Source organism: Mastigoproctus giganteus, chromosome 4 (genome assembly GCF_048544385.1).
Source record: "Mastigoproctus giganteus isolate SK-2022 chromosome 4, ASM4854438v1, whole genome shotgun sequence".
In the NCBI taxonomy this organism is placed as follows: domain Eukaryota; kingdom Metazoa; phylum Arthropoda; class Arachnida; order Uropygi; family Thelyphonidae; genus Mastigoproctus; species Mastigoproctus giganteus.
The window spans coordinates 201,733,351-201,740,056 of record NC_143578.1 but is presented as its reverse complement, the minus strand read 5'-3'; positions in this window follow the sequence as shown (position 1 = coordinate 201,740,056).

The window sequence follows — 6,706 nt, the reverse complement described above, 5'->3', positions numbered from 1 at the left end:
TTTTGGAGGCTTAAATTTTCTGATATCGGGTGTTGCCTATAGTTTTTGATATTTATAAGGGAAGAGGAGGAATGAGAAAAGAAGGATGTGGATGGATCTTCAAAAGCACATCTGCACACAGTTTGGCAGCCAGCCACTTGTCCGAACGTTCCCGTTAATAAAAGTATTTTTTGAATATTTGAATTACACATACAACGCAGAGGCTTTCTATTCCAACTTCTCTGCATACAATTATTTGCATTATATTTAATAAAAACAAGTTAACTCCATACTTTTCGAAATTAATAAAAATGAAGTTATTGTATGTCCTACATTAAATTAAGCCTCGCGGTAGTACAACGGTTACGATCGTCATCTTCCAACACTGTGTAGAAAATTTTAGCCCATAAAAATCGGATTAGCACCAAAGCCTAACAATGCTTCTTCAAGTACCATAATCTTAAAATTTATTCAAGTTAGACAGCATCATGTTTATTTCAATAAACACAACACAATTCAAAAACAGAGCTGTGAATATTTTTCCGCTAGCAAGCATATTAAAATAGAGTAAACTGTTTAAAATCGGGCACTCTCGAAGATTAAGAGGTGCCGAATTTAAAGTTTCTAGATTTCAGAGAGGCATACTTTCTTGTCCTTTAATCTGTTCTGAGGAAAGCCAGCTTTAAACTGCATGGATCATGCAATGGTCTTGTCACAGCAGAAGAAACGTGCCTTGAACCTTATTGTACTGATTAGACTGTGCGTTGTGTAGATGCCACCTGCTATCTAATGAGGGACTAGTTAGTCCCAAAACAGGCTGTCATAGCAGTCTCATTTTAAATATATGACCAATTAACCTTTTGGAGAGATCTTCTGTTCGAAAGTAGTTCAGTACAAAATTCAAATTATTATATTAGGGCCACCCGTAAGTTCTTACACGCACCCGTATATACAGTATATTATGTCTGTAAATTGGGTATGTTCTCTGGTAGATTTGCCTGTTTTGCTGGACGAAAAAAACCCCAGTTTCTGTGGAAAAACCTTGCTATTTATGCCTGAGACCGACTAACTCAGCCACGAAGTGAAAAAAGCTCCTTAAAGTTCCTGGCGTCTTCAACGGGATTCGAACCCCGGCCTTTTCCAGCCCCGTGTAGGTTGGCGCCTCAGTAGCCAGGTGGGCAGGAGCAGCAGTGCGTAGCACACGCTTCTTGATCAGACCGGGGTTCGAGCCTGTCACCACCAAATACGGAGGATGCGGAAAGGTCAGGGAATGACCACCGCATATCCCCGGAGCAATATGGCCTTAGTTGCTAATGCTCCTAAAAACCAAATAACAAACAAACAACCCGGAGTAGAGAGGACAGTGACGATACCACTGTGCTGCCCGTACAGACAGTAGTGCAGTACAGAGGAACTTGTTGCAAAGTCACCTTCGTTCTGGTGTAAGAATTAATACCACTCCGTTATCCACTCCAGTTTAAATCTTGCTCGCCACAAAAACATTTGGAAGGACAATATAGCCATTACAAATGTTTACGGTTATAAATAAGTTCAAGCTGTTTGTTCTTAATATTAAAATGTGTTCAATACACTGACACCTAATATTAAAGAGGAATTCAAAACATTTTTGAATGATTGATAAACTTCATGAGAGATTGGTTTATTTCAGCGTTAACAAGAATCCCATCTCCAAAATACTCACAGAAATAACTCAGAGGGCGCATCCTAGAACAAGTTTTAGAGGCTAAGACCTTTTAAAAAAATTTTCCGCTGAATGTTGGATGTTGTACAGTATCATTTCATCATTCCCCTTATGTAAAAGTACATCAGAAATAAAGGAAGGGAGAAAGGTCAACAAGCTCAAATGGCAGCGGGAAAAAATAGAAATCTCATGTTTACAAGTCATCAGATAAGCACTTATGGTTTGTAAAATCAAATTTTCATACAAGTTTAATGCAATATTCAGATGTGCATCAGGTAAGAGCACTAGGAACTTACTAGGCACCGAAAGTCTTCCCCAATTCCGCGTAGTATCTCTGTGATGCATACAATTCGCCGTAAAGGCCAGATTGTGTATGTGTAAGTGTTGGGTGTGCAGTGTAGTGTTGGGTTGTGTCGTTATGTTCATCTGGCCTCTTAGCCGCCGGACACTTGGAAATCAATTCCCCCGTGCCCGTTGCTACCTCCGGGATTTTTGCAGGGCCAAGGTATTAAGTAAGTAGACGTATGAGTACTCTGAGCTTGCCAGGAAAGGCCTCGATAAATAAATAGACGAAACAGAAGGAAGGAAATGGATTTGTAAAAGTGTAGAAGAGAGGTGTGTGTGTGTGTGTGTGTGTGTGTGTGTGTGTGTGTGTGTGTGTGTGTGTGTGTGTGTGTGTGTGTGTGTGTGTGTGTGTGTGTGTGTGTGTGTGTGTGTGTGTGTGTGTTTAGCGTCAAAGCAACTAAAGCTATGAGACGACAGCATTATTGGTCTGATTTGCCTGTTTGCTCGGATAAAAACTCAAAAGAATGTTTTCCAGGAGTGAAAAAATCCACGTAACCCTCATTATCACGCCACCTTCGCGTAGAGATCGTAATCACTATGTGAAGAACTATGAGATTCAGTGCCTTTTACGCAAGAAGAACTTTTATAGCCTACGTGGGTAGCACAGTTGGTAGAATCGCCATCCTCCAAACACCGGATGGAAAAGATCTGAGTTCAAATCCCATCGATCATGTTAGGAATTTTTAAAGGGCCTTTTTCACAACGTGGCTGAGTCAGGCGTGGGTAGCATGGTTTTTTTTTTTCTTTCGGAAACTCGGGTATTTCGTCCAGGAAACAGAAAACCGACCACAGAACACACGCAATTTACAAACAGTATATAAGGAGCATATGGTCTTAGTCGCTGATGCTCCTAAAACTGATGCTCCTAAAACAACAATAACAGAACGTTTATGAGCTTTTTTCACACCATGACGGAATTATTTGGCCTCGGACGAGAGCTACATGATGTTGCAGGTAAAAAAAATCGGAGTTTCTGGGATTTTTTATCATCAATATTGAGTATCGGAAATTTGGTTCCATTCTGTTTGTGGGATGCAACCGGGTTTTCTTGAGGAAATGCCATGCAATCCTCTCTCGATTAATTGAGCGACAGTGTGTTAAAATTACCACAAAACTCCGAGCCGAGGCAGGAATCGATTTAAGACTGTCCACACGATGCCAAATAAAATTAGTGAAAAATTACACGGCTCAAAGACATTTTTCGATCACTGTTTTGCAAGGGCCTAGACTTCAGAGATATTCTAAGCAGAACAGCTTCGAAGTTAATATTAGTACGCAAATTAAGAATCAGCAAGCGTATCAGAGAAAATATCATAGTTTTTGAAGCATCCCCCAATTTGTGTTTTGATCGCTGCAACTTTCTAGTTTCAAAATCCAGTACGTATGGGTCCTCTTGGAAAGCACAGTTGATACAATTACCATCCTCCCAACATCGTGGAATAGACCTGAGTTCGAATCTCATCAATGACTCTAGGAATTTTTATGAGCTTTTTTCACAATGTGGCTGAGTTAGTCAGTCAGTCTCAGGCGAGGGTTGTATGGTTTTTTTTTCTCCTGGAAACTCGGGGTTTTCGTCCATCGAACAGGCAAATCGACCACAGAACTTACGCAATCTACAGGCATAATATACACGGCGCAGTATGGTCTAAATCGTTGATACGCCTAAACTCCACAACCAACTAACCAAAACGCATAGTTGCTATCGTATGGAATGTTTTTAAATTTAAAAACAAACAATATTCATAAAGCTGCTTCATTTCCATAATTCAGTACCCTTTTCGTCCATTCGAAGGTACAAGAAAACGTGAAATGCCTGCAAGACTGTTGTTAAAAAAAAAAGGAACACTGAATATACCACGAAACCTGGGTGTAGCCACCGCAAACCGCACTGCGGCAATGTCTGTAGCACGCCAGTGTGGCCGAAAGAACTCCTATAACAGCCTATTCACCTAGGTAACCGGTGGGGGTGCTGAGATCGTTTTTTACTACCATGGTCGCCGTCTATGGGAGTTGGCTATCTGTATTAATCTGTGACTAGCCAAGCTACATAACAACGAGAAATTATTGCGTGCTCCATGCCTTACTTACTTGCAGAAGTAAATAATATTCCTTTATAATAAATTATGAGTATTGCGTAATCAAAATAATTTATAATTATATTCCAACTTCATTTGGGAGGGAAAAAAAGAAAAGAAAACTGATGGTTGTGCAATCGCATCTTGACAACGAGCTACCATCACTAAAAGAAACACGTGTGTGAGCGTGGGCGTAATTTAAAAAGACGCTCCATTTAAATTTTGAAAAGTTGCGTCTAATAACCCCAATCCCACCTTCATTTAAAACTAACGGATATTTTATTCTTTAATATAGTAGTGAAGTCTCTCTTAGAATTTCCCCTGTTGAGACACTGAATGCAATGATTACATTCCTAAATTTAAATTTTCTATTAAGCTGATTTATCATTTCCAAACTAACATATCGCTTAGCGTTTTATTTATTTGAATAATATAGTTTCGTTAAGTATTTTTGAAGCACCAGCCCTATATTCACACAATATGAAGTAAACATTTTATAAAACTCGTGGTGACATCTATCGAAGAAACTGTGAAATTGTTGCGTGGAATTTACCCAGACAAGCGAAAAGTTATTAAAAGTTATCAGACAAAATCGGAGTAAATTCCTTTTCTGAATTTATTCTCTTCGAAAAATTATAGAGAAGGAATAAAAAACTTTCTTTTTATACTTTGATACAATCACTCAATGGAGTTTACAACTTCATTATTTTATGCATAATCAGCGGGCATTCCAGGTTCAAGTACAGTACTGTACTGTAACCTCCAGGATATTATTAACTTTGTGGCTAAATGCCGATATAACAACAATACTAATATCAAATATTATGCAGTAACATTCGATATTAGTATTGGTACATGTGTGAGCTTTGAACTTTAAGGTGTTTTCTATACGCTGCCAGTTATTGCATCTCGCTCTCCAAATACTACCTTAACTTTACTATCACTTAAGAATAACAAAGGTCTTGCATTATGATTTACACTGGTATACCACCGCATCTTTTAGGCAAAACTTGATTACACTAATATGAAATGCACGAATAGAAGTTCACACCAAAAAGAAAGTTTTTATAAATACTGATTCACACAAATTGAAAATAATAAGAAAAACTGTAATAATAAACATTCAAAAGATTTTTTGACGAAATCTATTAGTTTGTTCTTTCTCGCCAGATGTCGCCACCAAGTAATTTCATTCAAAAAGTGCTACTTAGTTTCATTTCTGCTTGGGGGTCAAATAATAATGAAAATAAAGTATCGATTTCTTTATTTTGCTCTATATTATTTATTTATTTTTTTTTTTTCCCGCAGAACAGACAAAATTCCAAGGACAAACTATACATAGATCAGCACCAAGATTAATTGAGTACAAATGGAGCATTTTTACAGATCCTGAAAATCTGCGATGCCTCGGTACCAGCAATCTATATACCCGAAGTGTTTATACTCCGTTGCATACTCCATTTATTTTTTAAAAAACGGAGTATGGGCTTCGCTTTTCTGCTCAGCTTCTTACTTCTGTTAATCATTGGTATAGGATCAGTTGGCCTATCTTCACTCTTATCTCTTCTGTCTTCTGCAGCTGTAGTCTTCTTTCTCAGGCTGGCGATTACTTGTCTTTGATTTCTGATTCCCTGTCTTTGCGTTTTGTGTTATGTTAGTCTCTGGTTTCCCTTCCGTTAATCCTGGTGGCTGCTACAGGATCACAGAAAATGGTTGTGGTGATGGTGTCTAGTATTACTTCGTTGTTGTTGAGTTAATCTGGTATTATTCACTTATTGAGGTGGTCCGTGACTTGCCACAGGATTCTGTTGGGTCTCTGCTTCGGTATGGTGTGGGTCTTTGTGGGGTGCGTTCCCTCGAGTTCTGTTTGGGCTTTCTTCCACTCTACTTCTATTCTGGATATTAGGATCTCCTCTGTTCCCACTTCAGCTGCTCCGAGTTGTAATTCTTGCACGTTGTCCCTCTTCCAGTTCTGGCTCGTTGTGTCCGTATTCTTTGTTGTTTGTAGTTAGTCGCTCACATCCTGCTTGATTTTTACCAAGGGTGCAGGAACTATCAGGTTCTTAACGGTGGTCCATCTCCGGTCTGCTATTCGCTGTTCGGTGACCTGAACAGTCGTGAGCCATTCCAAACACTTGGTGTGCAATTTCGTTCTGTCTGTCTCTAGCTTCGTTATTTCGTAGTGTGCTCATATGATGAACGTATTCATATCGATGTTCCACTTCATCCGTTGGCTTCGTCTTTCCTCCTGGGTGGAAAGAAGAAGCTTTTTGGGGCTGTGGTAGCCATACGGAGACAGCGCCACTCGCTCCACTGTCCTCCGCGGGAGACTCTCTCCGACTTTTCGAACTAACCTCTCTGAGTAAGGCCTGAGAACGCGAGTAACTTTATCCTGCGCCATACTTTATGCAGTATGTTCAATATTGTACAACTCATCTTCATCCAGTTATGGACCTGTTCAGTGTTGATTTCCAGTGGTGGATGGTAGTTATAGGAGCGACACCACAGGGTGCCACTCTCTGCCTCAGTCATCACTTCAACCTTGGGGTAGGTAGGCAGGTCCAGCGAAACGACTTGCGCGAATTTTTTTCCCGCGGTGGGATTC